The sequence below is a fragment of the Somniosus microcephalus genome, unplaced genomic scaffold (assembly GCF_052327205.1).
Source record: "Somniosus microcephalus isolate GS21.2 unplaced genomic scaffold, FLI_Smic_1.0 scaffold1105, whole genome shotgun sequence".
NCBI lineage: Eukaryota > Metazoa > Chordata > Chondrichthyes > Squaliformes > Somniosidae > Somniosus > Somniosus microcephalus.
Window position 1 is genome coordinate 726 of NW_028226292.1, and position 20,291 is coordinate 21,016.

Below are 20,291 nucleotides of genomic sequence, written 5' to 3' on the forward strand. Positions count from 1 at the left end.
GGAAACAAATGGCAATCCCTTATCCCCCCCGCCCCCCAAGGCAGGGAATTAACACTGGTCTCTAAACCATCCTTCATTAAAAAGCTCCTTACCTGCATACATGCTTTCCGCCACACTTTCTCACACACCTTTCCTTTCTCCTTTGGTATATAGCTGACCAGACTGGGATGTTATTCGTTGGAGATGCGGTGCTGCAAGTTAGTAAAACATTTATATCGGTTTTATACTTTGTTTTGTTTTAAGCGTTGCTGCATATATTTCACAAGCCTAAAATTAAATATGGCAAATATATATATATATATTTTTTTGCAGGTTAATGGCATTAATGTTGAAAATGCTACACATGAAGAAGTGGTGAGTGTTAACTAGTCTGATACACTTTTTAAAAGGTTATATTCTCGAATTTAATGTAAGAAAGAAGAAATCAGCAATGACACAAGAGTGGAAGACTGTTTGTACTAACATGGCGCCCACTGAATATAGTTCACCGACATAATTTCGAAGCAAGGTGTCTGTTTCGTAGCACCGCTTAAAGAGTTAGTGGAAATGATTTATAATTGAATTGCCCTGGTGGCAAGGGGAGGAGGCATTATGTTGGCTGCGCCCATATTGGTGCTGCCCTGTTGTGTCACATGTATCATTGCACTCACTTTATTGATTGCAACATTGGCACGAAAATGGGGCAAGTCAGGATAAACCTTGGCATCATCACTAATCTTACAGACTGATCTTAAATGGCACGTGCCAGCAATGTAAACAGTAGCAGGATAAACACGGAGGCAGGAGAGAAGTCTAATGGCCAAATTCTAAATCATTTTATGACTGAATAAATCAAATAAGTAGGACAAGGGGTTCATGGTGAGGAAACTAATGCTGTCACTTCATAGTAAAGCATGCACTGCATTACTGGGACATTGTAAGAAAATAGGAACAGGAGGAGGCCATTCAGCCCGTGGAGCCTGTCCCGCCATTCAGATAGTTCATGGCTGATCTGTACCTCAACTCCATTTAGCTGCCTTTGCTCCAACTCCCTTGATACCCTTACGCCCAAAAATCTATCGATCTCAGTCTTGAAAATTTCAATTGACTCACCATCCACAGCCTTCAGGGGGAGAGAATTTCAGATTTCCACTACCCTTTGTATGAAAAAGTGCTTTTGGTTTCCCTCCTAGAGCTGAATGGCCTAGCCCTAATTATAAGATCATGTCCCCTTGTTCTGAATTCCCTAATCAGAGGAAATAGTTTCTCTATACAGGAAACTTTTTTTTATCCGGCACAGACGGGACCGACATGGTGCCGGTTCATCAAAAATTCCGGATAACCGAGAGCTATAGTAAAAGATACGGAGAGCTGACCGCTCCATATAAAGCAACAAACCCTGTTGCTTAGCAACATGTGCAAAACAATGGCCACAAGTTCCAAGCGTCTCTGTAGCTTAGCAACAGCTGCAGCCACACCCTTGCACAGCAACAGATGGAGGAAGGCAAGTAGAATATGAAGTAAAACTTACCTGAACTTACTCCTGAATTTTGCCGGTTAACCAAGATTTCCGGTTATTTAGGTGCCGGTAAATCGAAAGTTTCCTGTATCTACCTTATCAAATCCTTTTAACATTTTAAACACCTTGATCAGATAATCCCCTCAAGCTGCTAGATCACCTTTCAATCTACCCCCCTCAAACTTGCATTTATATAGAACCTTTCGCATCTTCAGAATATTTCAAAGCACTTCAGAGCTAATGAATTAATTTTGAAGCGCCGTCGCTGTTACAATATAGGCAAACAAGGCAGCCATTTGGTAGACAGCAACCGCAAGGTCCTACAAATAAATGTGAGGCAGGAAACCGGTGAGAGTGCCATGGCATCAATTTAACATTTCGGCCTGAAATTTCCTGTGGGGGTGTAATCAGTAAGTAATGCCACAATTTACGCCTGTTTTCATTCCCATTTTGCCAACATTTAGAGGAACATTTAGGGAATAGTGATCATAGTACCATAAGGTTTAGATTAGCTTTGGAAAAGGACAGGGAGCAATCTAGAGTAAAAATACTTCATTGGAGGCAAGCCAATTTCAGTGGATTGAGAACGGATTTGGCCCGGGTAAATTGGAATCAAAGATTAGTAGGCAAAACTGTAATAGAACAATGGGCTGCCTTTAAAGAGGAGATGATTCGGGTATAGTCAAGGCACATTCCCACGAGGGGGAATGGAAGGGCAACCAAAGTCAGAGCTCCCTGGATGATGAAAGAGATAGAGTAAGTTGAAGCAGAAATAAAGCATGTATAAAAGATGTCAGGTTGAGAATACAAGTGAGAATCAGGCTGAATATAGAAAGTTCAGAGGGGAAGTGAAAAAGAAAATAAGAGGGGCAAAGAGAGGGTATGAGAATAGATTAGCAGCTACCATAAAAGAGAATTCAAAAGTCTTCTATAGGCATATAAATAGTAAACGGGTAGTAAGATGAGGGGTGGGGCCAATTAGGGACCACAAAGGAGACCTACGCATGGAGGCAGAGGGCATGGCTGAGGTATTAAATGAGTACTTTGCATCTGTCTTCACCAAGGAAGAAGATGCTGCCGAAGTCATAGTGAAAGAGGAGGTAGTGGAGATCCTGGATGGGATAAAAATTGATAGAGGTGGTACTAGAAAAGCTAGCTGTACTTAAAGTAGATAAGTCACCAGAACCAGCTGGGATGCATCCTAGGATGTTGAGGGAAGTAAAGGTGGAAATCACGGAGGTACTGGCCACAATCTTCCAATCCTCCTTAGATACAGGGATGGTGCCAGAGGACTGGAGAATTGCAAATATTACACCCTTGATCAAAAAAGGGTGCAAGGATCAACCCAGCAACTACAGGCCAGTCAGTTTAACCTCAGTAGTGGGGAAGCTTTGAGAAACAATAATCAGGGACAAAATTAACAATCACTTGGACATCCCAGGTGTTCAGGTGAGTGATGGGTGCATGAGTGCAGAGGTAAGTGTATTTGGTGTGTGTAAAGTATTTAAAGAAGTTCTACTAACCTTTACATACCTTTACAGCCTTCTTTCCTCAGGTCTCGGGAGTCCCTCATCTCACCAGCACAGAAAGCAGAATGGCTGCGAGCTGTCAAAAATTGCAGCATTCAGCTTTCTGTTCCGGGGAGATCTCTAAATCATCCTGAGAGGAAGGAATTAACCTGGAGTACAGATTGTCAGTGTTTGACAGCTTCAAACAGCTGTGAAACGCTGATATTTCATCTGTCAAAAAGTCTTGACAGATGAAATATGTCACCTGTTGCCGGGTGGCCCTTAATTGGCCTGCTGAGCTCGCTGGGCGGGCTCAACAAGGTCAATCAAGTCAAAATCACGTGGGTTGGCTAGAACTCGATGGAGACGGGACTACAATCCTGAAAGTTGTAGTCATGCCTCCTACCCGACTCCTCAATGAAAATCCAGCCCATGGAGTACAAAAGCAAGGAAGTTATGATGAACCTTTATAAAACACTTATTCGGCCTCAACTGGAGTACTGTGTCCAATTCTGGGCACCGCACATGATTGGCAAAAGAACCAAAGGTGACATGAGGGGAAACTTTTTTACACAGCAAGTGGTTATGATCTGGAACGCACTGCCTGAACGGGTGGTGGAGGCAGATTCAATCGTGGCTTTCAAGGCCTTAGAGAGGGTGCAGAAAAGATTGACGAGAATGCTTCCAGGGATGAGGGACTTCAATTATGTGGACAGACTGGAGAAGCTGGAGTTATTCTCCTTAGAGCAGAGAAGGTTAAGAGGAGATTTGATTGAGGTGTTCAAAATCATGAGAGGTCTGGACAAAGTAGATAGAAAGAAACTGTTCCCATTGGTGGAACTGTCGAGAACCAGAGGACACTGATTTAAGGTGATTGGCAGAAGAACCAAAGGTGACATCAGGAAAACCTTTTTTACGCAGCGAGTGGTTAGGATCTGGAATGCGCTGCCTGAAAGGGTGGTGGAGGCAGATTCAATCATGGCTTTCAAAAGGGAATTGGATAAGTGCCTGAAGGAAAACAATTTGCAGGGCTCCGGGGAAAGGGTGGGGTAGTGGGACTAGCTGAAGTGCTCTTGAAGAGAGCCAGCATGGGCTCGAGGGGCCGAATGGCCTCCTTCTGTGCCATAACCGTTCTATGATTCTGTGAAGATCAATATATGCTGCAATTTCTTGCCAATCTCATTAGCATATGCCAGAATGTAAAAATTGGCGTCAAACAACCAGAAGTCAACATAACTAATCGTGGCCCAAGGTATGCGTGGAACTCGCACTATAAATTCCCTCCTTGAGTATGAGAATTAAAGTTTGAAGCCATCAGTCATGCACATCAGGCACAGCATGTTTAAGAAAATGAAATGGTGGAAGCTTTTCAATTTTTAAAGTGCCTCATACTGATGTCATCAAAAATCCATTCAAAGAAACAGAAAGTACAGAGCGGGTCTCAGTGAGGATAAACAAAAGAATGATTGCTTAATAAAATAACAATAAAGCACCCAGAAATAATGACTTTGTTTCTTGCTGCATCTAAAATGCTGGGCGTAATTTTACACCCATTTTGAATCAGCGTAATTGCGGGAAATTCACGTGTTCCGCTCTTTATCGTGGAGGGTCCTTAAGCCCCTCATTTACATAGCTAACGGGCCGACCGACTGTTTTAGGCGGGCACCTAGGACGCCTGAAAAATGGCCACACTCAGTATTCGGTGGGATGTCTTTTCAGGCATCTTTCGGATGCAAACTTTTGTCCGTAAAACAGGCACAATGAGGACAAAGTTCTACCCCTTTCACTGTGCTTTTCACAGCTCTTTAATCTATCTGAATACTATTCTAAGTTCGGTGTTTAATCTCCGTATGCTAAGATAAGAGCAAGTTGACACGTGAATGATTTGCCGTATTTTTGTTATAATTACTGTATCTGGTGGTGTCTTTGCAGTAAAGCTGTTGTTATACATCACATTGACAGGTGCACCTACTGCGAAATGCTGGGGATGAAGTTACTATCACCGTTCAGTACCTCAGGGAAGCCCCTTCCTTCCTTAAGCTCCCACTAGGTAAGAGACAAAAAAATAGAGAGAGGTTCACTGTTCTGTTCCACTTTGATGCCGTTAAATAAGATCAGCATTGACATAAGCATTTTCCAAAGATTGCCTCATTGAATTCGACACAGAAGGGTTTGAGGCCGCACTACGCAGAATGTCATTATAAATACTTGTTGTCTCAGTTAGCTGCTCACATTAATGCCTATATATTTGAAATGTCCTCCTTTCTTATTTCTTTTTTTTCAAACATCTCTGTAAATATATTTCAATTACCTTCTGAGATATGCTTATTATGCCACTTGGAGTTTGCCAGCCACAAAGGTGAGTGGACATCGTGCAGTGTAATATTAGTAATTAACACATTCATCTGAAATTCCTGTGTCCACCATTTTAATGAAGCGCTCACCCACTGGGTTAATGCCTTCATTAAAATAACAGATCAAGGAATTTCATAACAGCAACTTGCTTTTATACAGTATTTACGCAGCTGTTACCTTCAGTGGGTTGACATCTCCCCTAAAAAGTTAAGCATTTGTGAACTACAGGAAACTTTGTGATATCCGGCACCGATGGGACCGAGCTGTTGCCGATCTATCAAAACTGCCGGACATACCAGCGTTAATGTTGAAGCATACGGAGATTTGCAGCTCTGGCAACAAACACCGTTGCTTAGCAACAGCTTCTAAACAGTCGGCCGTACCTTGGAAGCGTCTCTGTAGCTTAGCAACAGCTTCAGAGAGACTTTGCAGAGCCTGACTGTTGAAAAAAAAGCCACAAGAAGAAAAAAAAACTAACAAAACGGCTCCTGATTTCTGCCGGTAGATCGAGGTTTCCGGACATACAACCTCCGGATAAACCAAAGTTTCCTGTGGTATGTTGCCCTGGGATTTCCAGGCCTTCCCTTGAGGATTGGAGCAGGGCCTGTGCCTACAATAAGTGCAGGTCCAGCACTTCCATGGAAATGAGGCCGGGGGGTGCATTGCCAGCCCTGCAATTGCCCTGCAAGGGAGCCCAGATGCAGGGCTAACTGACAAAGCTGGCAGCCAGCCTTGTACTGAGGGGATAATTACTAGTCCTAGCCCCTTTAGGGCTACCCCGGATCAGGCGTATTTCTCAGACGTTCACTTTCGACTGAAGTTTGAGGTAGCCGAATCCGAAAGATGCTTAATTGGGTCAAAAGGTCTGGACTATCTCTCCCTAAAGGAAAGGAACAACCGGAGAATGTTACCATCCTCCAGATAGCGCTTTTAATAAGTTTAGCTAGACTGTAACGTTCCGGATATTATGAGAGTCCGGAAAACTCCCTCAGAATTCTGCAATTCCTCACCAAGGAGTGTACAGAGATTGAGTTTGCAAGTTTTTGATACAGAAGTCTTATGTGAGACAATTCTAAAAATATATAGATTTATTAAAGAACCGACATGCAATTTACAGTTGGTGAGTCAATCGCAACATTAACCATTCTAAAAAGAGAAAAAATGCTTTTTTATTATTAACAGGGAATCTTACTTTTAAACCTTAACTTCACTACAGTATTATAGTTCTTAAAGTTTTTATACAGGCAGGATATCCACCAATATCAAATACCTTTGATCCCCGAGGTACAAAGTGCTGGAGATGACAGAACCGCCTCTGAAGCTGAGAATCGCTTTGCCCAATTAAAGCGAGTCTGTTATCCCATTTGAGAGTTCAATGTTTATACCTTTTTCCAGTGGTATTTCCTTTAAGCTTTTCTGCTGATGCAAGCTAATTATCCCATGTGCCTTAACTTTACACGCTAATCTCTTATGCGGGACCTTATCGAAAGCCTTTTGAAAGTCCAAATACACCACATCCACTGGTTCTCCCTTACCTATTTTACCAGTTACATCCTCAAAAAATTCCAGTAGATTAGTCAAGCACATTTACCTTTTGTAAATCCATGTTGACTTTGTCCGATCCTGTCACTGTTTTCCAAGTGTTCTGCTATTACATCTTTTATAATGGACTCTAGCATTTTCCCCACTACCGATGTCAGGCTTACTGGTCTGTAATTCCCCATTTTCTCTCTACCACCTTTTTTGAATAGTGGGGTTACATTAGCTACCCTCCAATCCATGGGTACTGTTCCAGATTCCATCGAATGTTGGAAGATGATCAGCAATGCATCTAGTATTTCTAGGGCCACTTCCTTAAGTACCCTAGGATGTAGATTATCAGGCCCTGGTGATTATTCGGCCTTCAATCCCGTCAATTTCCCTAACACTATTTCCCTACAAATACTGATTTCTTTCAGTTCCTCCCTTTCATCAGACCCTATGTTCCCTGACATCTCTGGGAGGTTATTTGTGTCCTCCTTTGTGAAGACAGAACCAAAATATGTATTTAATTGGTCTGCCATTTCTTTGTTCCTCATTATAAATTCCCCTGATTCTGACTGCAAGGGACCTACGCTTGACTTCACCAATCTTTTTCTCTTCACATATCTATTAAAGCTTTTACAGTCAGTTTTTATGTTCCCTGCAAGCTTACTCTCATATCCAATTTTCCCCTTCTTAATTAATCCCTTTGTCCTCCTTTGTTGAATCCTAAACTGCTCCCAATCCTCAGGTTTACTGCTTTTTCTGGCCAATTTATATGTCCTCTCCTTTGATCTTATGCTATCCCTAATTTCCCTTGTTAGCCATGGTTGAGTCACCTTTTTTGTTTTATTTTTATGCCAAACTGGGATGAACAAATTCTGTAGTTCATCCATGCGGTCTTTGAATGTTTGCCATTGCCTATCCACCGTCAACCCTTTGAGTGACATTCCCCAATCAATCCTACCCAACTCGCGCCTCATACCATCGTAGTTTCCTTTATTTAAATTCAGGACCCTAGTCTCTGAGTCAACTACTTCACTCTCCATTTTAATGAAGAATTCTATCATATTATGATCGCTCTGACCCAAGGGGCCTCGTACAACAAGATTGCTAATTAATCCTTTCTCATTACATAATACCCAGTCTAAGATGGCCTGATCTCTAGTTGGTTCCTCAACATATTGGTCCAAGAAACCATCCCGTAAACACTCCAGGAATTCCTCCTCCACAGTATTGTTACTAATTTGGTTAGCCCAATCTATATGTAGATTAAAGTCACCCATGATGACTGCTGTGCCCTTATTGCACGCATCTCTAATTTCCCTTTTAATGCCATCCCCAACCTCCCCATTACTATTTGGAGGTCTATATACCACTCCCACTAACGTTTTCTGCCCCTTGGTATTTCTCAGCTCTACCCATACAGATTCCACATCATCAGAGCTAATATCCTTCCTTACAATTGTGTTAATCCCCTCTTTAACCAGCAATGCTACCCCACCTCCCTTTCCTTTTTGCCTATCTTTCCTGAATATTGAATACCCCTGGATGTTGAGTTCCCAGCCTTGGCCACCCTGGAGCCATGTTTCCGTAATCCCAATCAAATCATGTTCGTTTACCTCTATTTGCACAGCTAATTCATCCACCTTATTACGAATGCTCCTCGCATTAAGACACAAAGCCTCCAGGCTTGTGTTTTTAACGCTCTTAGACTTATTAGAATTATTATTTACTGTGGCCATGTTTGATTTAAACCTTTGGGCCTAGAAATTTGGTGGGCTGCACCACCAGTTAGCGCCTAAAGAGGACACTCAGTGGCTTTAGCACCACTGGCCACGCCTCCCGCGAAATTTAGTGGGGCGCTAATGGCGGCATTAGCCTGTAGCGCAGCGCCCCGCTACCGCCCCAAATGCGATATTGGGTCGCGCCCCCCCCCCCGTAGCGCCGGTTGCAAATCGCGACCAGTTCAGTGGGGCCTACCTGTGGCGGTAGTGGCGCAAATTAAAGGGGAGGTGCGGGGTGGCCATTTTTTTCGGTGGCCGCCTGCCAGCACCTCCTCGCGCCGCCCTCCCCGGCCTCCTGATCCCTCCCCCCCCGGGCAGTGCCAGCTGTGTCCCGAGAGCCCGGCACTTCTCCTCAGTGCCGGGCTCTTTTGCCGGCACTCGCGATCGGTGATCGCGCTGGTGCAGGCCCCTGCACTTTAAGAAGGGGAGGAAGGCCTGCAGTACCACAGCGCGCCGTGCCACAGCGTGTGGCGCTGCAGCACATTGCACTGCGATATTCAGTTTCAGCGCCCCAAGAGGGATGCGGGGCGCCTCAAGCAGCGCCCCGCGTCCCTCTTGGGGCGCTCAAACTGAATATCCCGCTGGCGCTCCCGGGTTTGGGGCGCCACCGAATCTTTAGGCCTTGGTTTCTCTGACTGCCACTTTTGTTTTTCTCCTTCCTGTCTTTTGCTTTAATCCTTGTTTCCCTTTCCTCTGTCTCCCTGCTCAGGTTCCTCCACATTATATTCCATTTGCCATGCTCTTGCCCACTCACTTAGCCTGTCTGTATCCCCTTGAAGCCTCCTTGTAACCTCCTCACAACTTACATTCCCACCCAACTTTGAATCATCAGCAAACTTGGATATATTACATTTGGTCCCTTCATCCAAGTCATTGATATAGATTGTGAATAGCTGAGGCCCAAGCACTGATCTTTGCAGTGCCCCACTAATTACCTCCTGCCAACCTGAAAATGACCCGTTTATTCCTACTCGCTGTTTTCTGTCCATTAACCAATCCTCAATCCACGCTAGTGTATTACCCCCAACCCCATGAGCCCTAATTTTGTTTAATAATCTCTTGTGTGGCACCTTACTGAATGCCTTCTGAAAATCCAAATACACCACATCCACTGGTTCCTCCTTATCTATTCTGCTAGTTACAACCTTAAAAACCTCGAACAGATTTGTCAAACACAATTTCCCTTTCATAAATCCATGTTGACTCTGCCCAATCCTATCATTTTCTAAGTGCCCTGTTACCACGTCCTTAATAATAGATACTACCATTTTCTCTGCTACTGATGTCAGGCTAACTCTTCTGTAGCTCCCTGTTTTCTCTCTCCCTCCTTTCTTAAATAGTGGGGTTACATTTGCTACCTTCCAATCCACGGGAACCATTCTAGAATCTATGAAATTTTGGAAAATGACAACCAATGCATCCACTATCTCTATAGCCACCTCTTTCAAAACCCTAGGATGAAGGTCATCAGGTCCAGGGGATTTATCGGCTTTCAGTCCCATTAATTTATCCAGTACTATTTTTTTTACTAATACTAATTTATTTCAGTTCCTCATTCTCACTAGAACTTGGTTCTCCACTATTTCTGGGAAGTTTTTTGCATCTTTCCACGCAGTTAAAACTCTAATCTGTTTTGTCCCTATGCCAATTTGCGCGTGGCTCAGGTAACAATCCAGAGGTTATTACCTTTGAGGTTCTGCTTTTTACTTTGGATCCTAGCTAATTAAACACCCTCAGCAGAACCTCATTCCTAGTTCTACCTATGTCATTGGTTCCTACGTGGACCACGACAACTGGATCCTCCCCTTCACATTCCAAGTTCTTCTCCAGTCGTGAGGAGATGTCTTTAACCCTGGCACCGGGCAGGCAACACAAGATTTGGAACTCTCAGTCGCGGCTGCAGTGAACAGTATCTATCCCCCTGACTACTGTCTCCTACCACAGCTACATTCCCTTTCACTCCCCCCACTTGAATGGCCTCCTGCACCATGGTGCCATGGTCAGCTTGCTTATCTATCCTGCAGGCTTTTCCCTTATCCACACAGGCAGCAGGAACCTCATACCTGTTGGGCAAGGGCAAAGGTTGAGGCTGCTCCAGCACTGCACCTGGGGTCCCCTTACCTGCCTGAGTTGCAGTCACACCCTCCTGTCCCTGACCACTAACCAGACTTGTGCCACTACCTAACCTAAGGGGTGTGACTGCCTCCTGCATCAAAGTGTCCAGGTAACTCTTCCCATCCCTGATGCCCCGCAATGTCTGCACCTCAGTCTCCAGCTCAAAAACTCTGAGCTGAAATTCCTCAAGATTCAGGCACTTACTGCAAATGTGGTTGTCCGGGATCACAACGCTCTCCACAAACTCCCACATGCTGCAGTTGCGGCACACCACCTGCACTGCCATCCCTATAGGACCTTGTTTTATTTAATTAAATGTAATTAAATTTGTAACTAGGTAACTTAGTTTACAGTGTAGTTCCTTGACTACTTACTTGGTCTAGATTAAGTTAAGGGTACTGAAATTAAATATCTACCTGTAACACAAAGCACTGCAAGTAGTGTAGGCAAAAAGCAGCAACTCCTTCCCCCTCTTGCCAGGAATTCCCACTCTTTCCAAGTTCCCAAATAAAACACTTCATTCAAGTCCACTCTGTTTAATCCCGTTCTGTGCAGACCACTTATACAGCGCCTGGGGAGAAAAATTCAGTTGGTTTGCGCCTCCCATTAGCGCCTTAAGAGGGCGGTAATGGGGCGCAAAGCAACTAGCGCCCGGCGATGTTTGCACCGCTTGCGAAATTAACTAGACATTTTGCAGCGGCACTAAACACTACTGCCACGATCTCCTGCGCCAGCAGATCGAGACGTCAGTCGAGTGCGCAATGCCCCGGTAGCGCCCCGGACCGCATATTGAGTGGCACCCCCTGCCTTACCGCCTGCCACTAGCAACGACAGGTTGAGGGGAGTGTTTTGCAGTCAGAAAGGGACTGGGGGAGCGCTATTTAATGGCAACCGCTTCCTGCCTTTTTTTGTTGGTGACATTTTTGCACCACACATTCTGAGAGACTTCAACGCTGTGTGAAGGAGTTTTGGGTACTGAGCAGCACTTTGCAGGTTCATTTTGATTTGCCCTTCCTTGTATCGACTTAGAAGAGACTGTGGGGGCTGCACTCTGAGCTCTTTCCCTGGGTCTCTCCATTGTTCTTTCCAGCAGATTTGATGTACAGGTCTCTCCAGGCCAAGATTCAAGGCTGCAATGAGCAGGATGTGGATGGAGAGCAAGATCGACCCTCCCCTTTAAGATAAAAACAGAAAATGCTGGAGAAACTCAGCAGGTCAAGCAGCATCTGTGAAGAGAGAAACAGAGATAACATTTCAGTTCGATGACCTTTCGCCAGAATTTCCCTTTAAGAACTGGCCGGCACCAGTGTGTCTGTGTTCCATTGCTGACTGACATCACATGAGCTTCACCAGCGCTCTGAGGTAGCGCCTCGCTCCTTGGCCTTTGCGCCTTAAGACAGGTGTGAAGCGCCTGATTTAGCGTTCCAATCACCTCCAGGGGCGATAAAAGCCAAGTTTGCCATCGGAGGCGATAATTAGCGCCAGGCGCTCAACTTTGCGCACGGCCGATAATGGCGCCCCAAACGGGGCGATACTGAATTCTACCCCCCTGGTGTTTTGGGAGGGGGTGTTTGGCACAGAATATTGCCCCCTGTGACTGCTTGGGGTCATATGACAAAGTATAAATGTAATGGACAGTGCTGAGCAAGATAAATTAAGTGGAAGATAAAAAAATATATATTTATAATCGGGAGTAAAAATTACTAATCGCAGATAATACATGTAGTGTGATCCTATTTTCAAATCAAATCAAATCAAATCAACTTTTATTGTCATTGTTAGTGCACAAGTGCAGTACAACGAAATGTAGGCTTGCGGCTCCCGAGAGTGTACATTTGGATTAAGACATTTAAACATTCAACATACATTTGGCTTGTAATACATTAACATAAACATAACCATAACCATAATAAAGTGCATTGGCAGATGTGCAGGCTTTAGAGTTTATTTGTGGAGTTCAGTAGGATGACAGCCCTGGGAAAGAAGCTGTTCCTAAATCAGATCGTACGGGTGCGAATGCATCTGTAGCGTCTCCCAGATGGCAGGAGGGCGAACAGACTGTGGCTGGGGTGGGTAGGGTCTTTGATGATGGACCGTGACCTCCGTAGACAGCGTTTCTGGTATATGTGCTCTATGGTCAGTTTTGGCAAGTTAATCAAATCGTTACAATTGTCTAGATTTAGAAAAATTTCAAAAAGCGAAATTTAGAACATATTATGTGAGTTTGTGTGAATCAGATGTAAACTAAGAGACAATCAGAAATTAGTAATGATTTGTGGGAATGAGATACCCCTTCAGAGAATTAAGTCAACTTACCCCACTCAGTACTTTTATTACTAACCATCACCAGCGCTCATAACGAACATTCCATCGTAATTCTAGTAAAATAGGAGACAGACATGCATAGAATTACCCTCCTGTGTTCCATGCACTAAATAGCTTTGTCACCTATTCTAACCTGAGCATTTATTATTGTGAAACCTAGGTGAAGGCTCAAGGACCATAGTGCAGACCACTATCAAAGCTGAAAAGGGCAGAGAAAGCAATGAATCATTGATGATGAGCTTTGTTTTTTTATTCACTCATGGGATGTGGGTGTCGCTGGCAAGGCCAGCATTTATTGCCCATCCCTAATTGCCCTTGAGAAGGTGGTGGTGAGCCACCTTCTTGAACCACTGCAGTCCAAGTTTTAACAGCCTATAGATTTTAGGAGGAAGGCAAGACTGAGGGAGGTAGTGAATTCCAGGGTTCCGAGGTGTTGGGAAGGAAAGAAAGTGAAATCATTTTGATTTTAACACATTGAGGACGCAGAGAGGAGGCCTAAAGTGTAAGACACCATATTTACAGCTTAAGGGGCTTAACTAGCAATACACAAGGGTAGGCACTTGAGAGGTTTAGCCAATGTCCATGTGAAGTTTCTGGTAATGTCTTGTCATACAGTCCAATCTATATTTTCAACACTGCCCCTTATTGAACAGATCTGTGCGCACCTTGAGAAGTATCTTACTGAGTTCCAGTGAATGTTGAGACATAACTTCAACCCCCCTCCCACCCCAGTATAGTGATGAGTGTGCATGGAATGGCTTGGACATTAAAGGGATGCTTCACAGTGCTGGTGTGGGATGGTGTCAACGTGGTGCATTATGTGGCAGCCAGGGTTTACAGCATCAAGTGAAGTAAATCTGGCCATGGTGATGCCATCGCTGGCCTCCCGGCCAGCAATGTTGTCAGGGGCTGATGCCCTGTGCCCTGTGCAGCATCAGGTGATGGTGGAGAAGGTTGGTGGTGTTGTTGCTGCTGCTGGTGTGCCTGGTGCTGCTGGTGTTGGGGCTGATCGTGGAAGGATTCGGAGGACCAAGGTGAAATAGTTTCTAGGGCACCGATGTTGCTGCAATAGATGGCAGCTGTAGGTGAGATGACACAAGCGATCTGTCAATGGTGAGAGAGGTTGTTCCAATGAGGTGGCACTGGACATACAGTTGGCTCTAAACACTGGCAAGCTAAAGAAATCTCTATGGCCTAGAAATTCGGTGGAGCCCCAAACGAGGCGCCAAGCTCGCCTGGGCGCCAGAATTACCGCTGCGATCGGAGCCGTTACGCCGGCTGGAAATTCAGCTTGAGGGCCCCAAGAGGGACGCGGGGCACTGCTCGAGGCGCCCCGCGTCCCTCTTGGGGCGCTGAAACTGAATATCGCAGCGCAATGTGCTGCAGCGCCACACGCTGCGGCACGGCGCACTGCGGTGCTGCAGGCCTTCCTCCCCTTCTTAAGGGGAGGGGCCTGCACCAGCGCGATGACCGATCGCGAGTGCCGGCAAAAGAGCCCGGCACCGAGGAGAAGTGCCGGGCTCTCGGGACACAGCCGGCACTGCCCGGGGGGGTGGGATCAGGAGGCCGGGGACGGAGGTGCTGGCAGGCGGACACTGAAAAAAATGGCCGCCCCGCACCTCCACCTTAATTTGCGCCACTACCGCCACAGGTAGTCCCCATGAACCGGGTGCGATTTGCGAACGGCGTTAGAGGCGGGCGCTACCAAATATCACGATCGGGGTGGTAGTGGGGCACTGCGCACACCGATGACGTCATCGGTGGCGGCGCAGCGCTACAGGCTAACGCCACCATTAGCGCCCCGCTAAATATCGCGGGAGGCGCGGCCAGTGGCACTAAAGACACTGAGTGCCCTCTTTAGGCGCTAACTGGTGGCGCAGCCCACCGAATTTCTAGGCCTATATGTCTTACAAATGCAGTAACCAACAGTTTCTGTGCTCTGAAACTGACCATCTGCAACATGGCATCCTTTACACCACTTCTGCACCTGTCAGCTTATCAGATACATCAGAGCAGACTCAACTCACGCCTGGGTGAGCTGGCGTGTTGCCCGAGCAGCGGGTAACCCGTCGGGGAGTACATAAAATTGGAAGGAAGCCTCGAAATAGCATTAAATTGGCTCTTAACAAGCCATTTAATGAGCTCAATTGTTTCCCCCGCCGCTTAGTGTTGGGTCAGTTCTGAGCTGACAGACCCGACACCTGGGAGACTCGTGTGGAGGCGGGTTGCGAGCAGGCTTCCTCCCCGCTGTCAATTTTTGCTATTTTGACAGCGGACCCGCCTCCAAACCCACCCTCTGAGCGCCGGCAAAATCCAGCCCTTACAGAGAGTTCAGTTGTGAGTGTGCAGACTGTGATTAGATTTAATTCATTGTCCACTAACTTTAACGGATGTACAATCATGAGCAATGCACCTACGATTTCTCAAAATAAAGACTGTCACAGTTCTAGTGAAGATAAACTAATACTTTTGGGGCCGATTTTAACCCTACTTGCTCAGCAGAAACCTGGCGGGTGGGCAGTTAAAATCGCCCTGGTTCTTACTGTCCAAAAGCTGACATGATTACAACATCTGCAATTTTAACCTGTTCTCCTGGGCAGGCAACAAGGATAGGACAAGGACAGCCAACAGGGTCCCTCTTTTACTTGTACTTGTACTTCTTGCAATTTAGTATACTGTGTTCGCTGCTCACGATGCGGTCTCCTCTACATTGGGGAGACCAAACGCAGATTGGGTGACCGCTTTGCGGAACACCTCTGTTCAGTCCGTAAGGGTGACCCCGAGCTTCTGGTCGCCTGTCATTTTAATTCACCGCTCCATTCCCACTCGGACCTCACCGTCCTTGGCCTCTTGTATTGTTCCACGGAAGCTCAACGTAAACTCGAGGAACAGCACCTCATCTTCCGATTAGGCACTCTGCAGCCTTCCGGACTCAATATCGAGTTCAACAATTTCAAATCATAAGCTCGGCCCCCATTTCATTTTTTCTTGTAATTTTTCCACTCCTTTCCCCCCCCTCCCCTTTCCTTTTGTTTCTCTCTCACACCTGGCAGCTATCTCTTGCCCTGCGAGTACACTTTACACCTAATCTCAGCCTATTACCATCTCGTCTAGCTTCTAATCTCTTTTACTTCTTTTGTTTCTTTTATTCTTTTGTCCGATCGCAGCCCTGCCTTCGATCTAGTTTCTTTTCTTTCCAGTTTTGAAGAAGGGTTCGACCCGAAACGTCAACTCAAATTTCTCTCCATGGATGTTGCCTGACCTGCTGAGTTTTTCCAGCATTTTCTGTTGTTATTTAGGGTCCCTCTTTACATAGGCATGTTGCGACCCAATGACATCATTGAGTCCTGACTGTAATTTTAACTCAGGCCTAAGCGGGGAATCATACCAGTATCTAAAGACAGCTAAAGGAAGAGATATGCAGATTCTCTAAGAGATAAAATGGATGGCCAAGTTAAAGCAGTTACACTTGAAGGAAATTGGGTTACTAGATTTGCAGATCTGAGCACCTAATGACCATGGGTCTAATTTTCCGAGAAGCAGAAATGTAATCTCGCAACGTCTACCCAGAAAATGTTACAGAAGATTCATATGCGACATCTTGGCAATGAGAAATGCAAGTGAAGAGCACTTGACCTAATTTATCGGCCAAGACGGACCCAGGCAATAGGCGGTCTATTGAAAGATTGTGCATCGGATTCCAGTTATCGGCACAACACTTACTCAGTTACTACGGTGGGGGGGAATTTTGGGGGGGGTCAGCTGGCACGATCGGTGGTGGGTCGGGTGCATCTCGGGCGGGCGCAAACAAATTTTCACCCCAAGGAATCTTGTGACAATGACGTGGAAATCTGTGGCGTGTCAATTAAGGAATCTTAAGCACACTACTTTTAGCCGGTTAAACCCCAATCAAATGATCTTTCTGTAAAAAGTGGTATAATCAAGAACATCATTAGGAGCTTGATGATGTAGTTCAATATCCAAACATGAGGTTACAGGAACACTGGAGCAAACCCTTAGAGAACGGGTTTACCCCAGCCTAGTTTCTGATGAGTCACAGCATCTGCTCCAGCTTACCCATTAAGGGAATTCTCCTCAAGGTGTTTGAGACTCAGGCGAATCCACAAGAACCAGAAATGGTATCATGACCAACACGCCTAATCTCTACCCTCGTTATTAGGAGAGTCACGAGATATTCGCTAAGATGAGATTCAATAGAGTTTTTTAAAATTAAGAAAGGTTCTGACAGGTTGACTCGGGAAAGACTGCTTCCTCTGGTCGGCGGGGTCAGGAGAAGGGGTTCTCAATTTAAAATTCTCCCAAAATGAGTGAGGAGAGAGTTTAGGAGAAATTTCTTTACACAGTGAGTTATCAGTAGGTGGAGTGTTCAGCCACTGAGAGCAGTTGAGGCAGAGCCTATAGCATCTTTTAAGGGAGAATTGGATAAACAATGATACAGAAGAAGATACCGGGCTATGGAGAGAGCGCAGAGTAGTTTTGGATTGCTGTAGCAAAGACATGGTAGACCGACTAGCCGCCTTTCGTGGGGTCAGCTTCTATGGTTCTAGGCAATTGGCTTTCTTTTAGAAATGAGCAGAACCAGAACTGGTATTGAATGACATTATTAGATAATGTTACTGTTCGTAGCGTTCAATATTTTTCCAGGGAAACTCCATTCTGCAGAGTAGGAGCAAAACCCATATTGCCGTGTAACCCAGATGCTGTTCGAACCCACTTGCACTTTTGCTAGCTGGTAAATTGGCAATTGGCAGTGACTGGAGAAGGACTCCACTCTATTCCCTTTCACATTGGGTGTATGTTATTACTGATTATATAGGTTGCCTTTTTCTGTCAAGGAAGTCACAAACACCAGCTATTGACTGATAATAGTCCAAAGATGTGCGGGTTAGGTTGATTGGCTATGATAAATTGACCCTTAGTGTTAGGGGGATTAAATACGTGGGGTTACGGGGATAGGGTGGGATATGTGTTGATGTAGGGGTTACGGGGATCGGGTGGGATATGTGTCGGTGCAGGCTCGATGGGCTGAAATGGCCTCTATCTGCACTGTGGGGTTTCTGTGATTCTGTGAATCTATAAGCATTTTAACATTTCTTTCCAAGCTCTGAAAGCATACATAATCAACAAAAGAATTTGCTATAAAGTCTTGTGATCAGTATTTTGAATAGCATTTGATGAATACAAGTGCCAGGCAATGACTATCTCCAAAAAGCGAGCAATTAACCACCTCCCCATGACATTCAATGGCATTACCATCACCAAATCCCCCACCATCAACATCCTGGGGGGGTCACCATTGACCAGAAACTAAACTAGACCAGCCACATAAATACTGTGGCAACAAGAGCAGGTCAGAGGTGAGGTATTCTGCAGCGAGTGTCTCACCTCCTGACTCCGCAAATCCTTTCCACCATCGACAAGGCACTAGTCAGGAGTGTGATGGAATACTTTCTACTTGCCTGGATAAGTGCAGCTCCAACACTCAAGAAGCTCGACACCATCCAGGACAAAGCAGCCCGCTTGATTGGCACCCCATCCACCACCTTAAACATTCACTCCCTCCACCACCGGCATACCGTGGCTGTAGTGTGTACCATCTACAAGATGCACTGCAGCAATTCGCCAAGGCTTCTTCGGCAGCACCTCCCAAACCCGCGACCTCTTCCACCTAGGACAAGGGCAGCAGGCGCGTGGGAACACAACCACCTCCAAGTTCCCCTCCAAATCACACACCATCCGGACTTGGAAGTATATCGCCGTTCCTTCATCATCGCTGGGTCAAAATCCTGGAACTCCCTCCCTAACAGCACTGTGGGAGTACCTTCACCACACGGACTGCAGCGGTTCAAGAAGTTGGCTCACCACCACCTTCTCACGGGCAATTAGGGATGAGCAATAAATGCTGGCCTTGCCAGCGACGCCCACATCGCATGAACGAATAAAAAAAAATACAGAGAATGATGTTTAGTTCATGGGTTGTTACTAAACTGAAAATAATTTGACTTTGATTTTGATGAGATGCCACTGCAATCCTCAAATATATTTTTCCCATAACTCGAAGTATGTTGTGGCTACAACATAACAATTTAAATGTCACTCTCCAGTCGCATGTTAGTAATTACCCAAAACATTTCCCTTGTCATGAGGCTACCCGCATATGCCCGTCAGCTTAGCTCCCTCATGCAGGAAAGTGATGTCTGAAAGAAAACAAAATGGATTGTTGGGAAAGCGAACGGAAAAGACGGCGAGACATGTTAACCAAATGGAGTCTGATTTTTCATTAAATTTGCCTAATATTTGGAATGGTTCTTTTGGAAATGTGTTTGTGTTTTAAAAGGCTAGTTAGACAAAAAAAATTCCTTTGCACAAGAAAAATATAAATTATTCTGGCCACATAAATAGAGTCACTAATTTGTGACTGTACTGATGGGTACGGTTATAAAATCTTATAATCTCTCTCCTCATGTGACGGATCCTCAATATTAAAAATGCTGTATTGCTTCCTTTATTTTGTAGGTTCACCTGGGCCATCCAGTGACCACAGCAGCGGGACATCCTCTCCTCTGTTTGACAGCGGGTTACATTTAAATGGGAACTCTACAAATACCGTAAGCTATGTTGTTCATCCATTATCAGTAAGAGGTTATCAATGCACCACAATGTGTTCCTTTTAATGTTTCAGTCAGAGTGCTTTTACCCTGTTGTTGGAATGTACACTGTAGAGGTGATCTTTCGGGTGAGACATTAAACCAAGTGCACGTAAAAGATCCCATGGCACTATTTCGAAGAAGAGCAGGGGAGTTCTGCTCAAAGTCCTGCCCAGTATTTATCCCTCAACCAACACTTAAAAACAGATGATCTGGCCATTATCACATTGCTGTTTGTGGGAGCTTGCCATGCGTAAATTGGCCGCGTTCCCATTATTATAACAGTGACTACACTTCAAAAGTACTTAATCGGGTGTAAAGTGCTTTGGAACGACCTGAGATCATGAAAGGCACTCATTAAATGCAAGTCTTTCTTTCTTTCCTTTTTCCTTTCTTTCTTTGTATCTTAAAGCTGTTACCTGTGCCAGGGAATGAAGATTCTAGACGTAAAAATGTCTTTGCTTATAGATTTTTATTATAGGGAAAAGATGCTCGCAGTCAACGCACACGGCAA

The 20,291-nt window shown here is 45.2% G+C and overlaps 1 long non-coding RNA gene across 1 annotated transcript; it reads left to right on the plus strand.

The window, feature by feature from the left end:
• The first annotated feature begins 307 nt into the window (after nucleotides 1–307).
• LOC147080817 (uncharacterized) lies at nucleotides 308–19,766 on the plus strand. The gene is made up of 3 exons (XR_015077038.1): nucleotides 308–354; nucleotides 4,969–5,056; nucleotides 19,647–19,766. It is a non-coding gene; the product is annotated as an uncharacterized LOC147080817 (long non-coding RNA).
• Nucleotides 19,767–20,291: the final 525 nt, after the last annotated feature.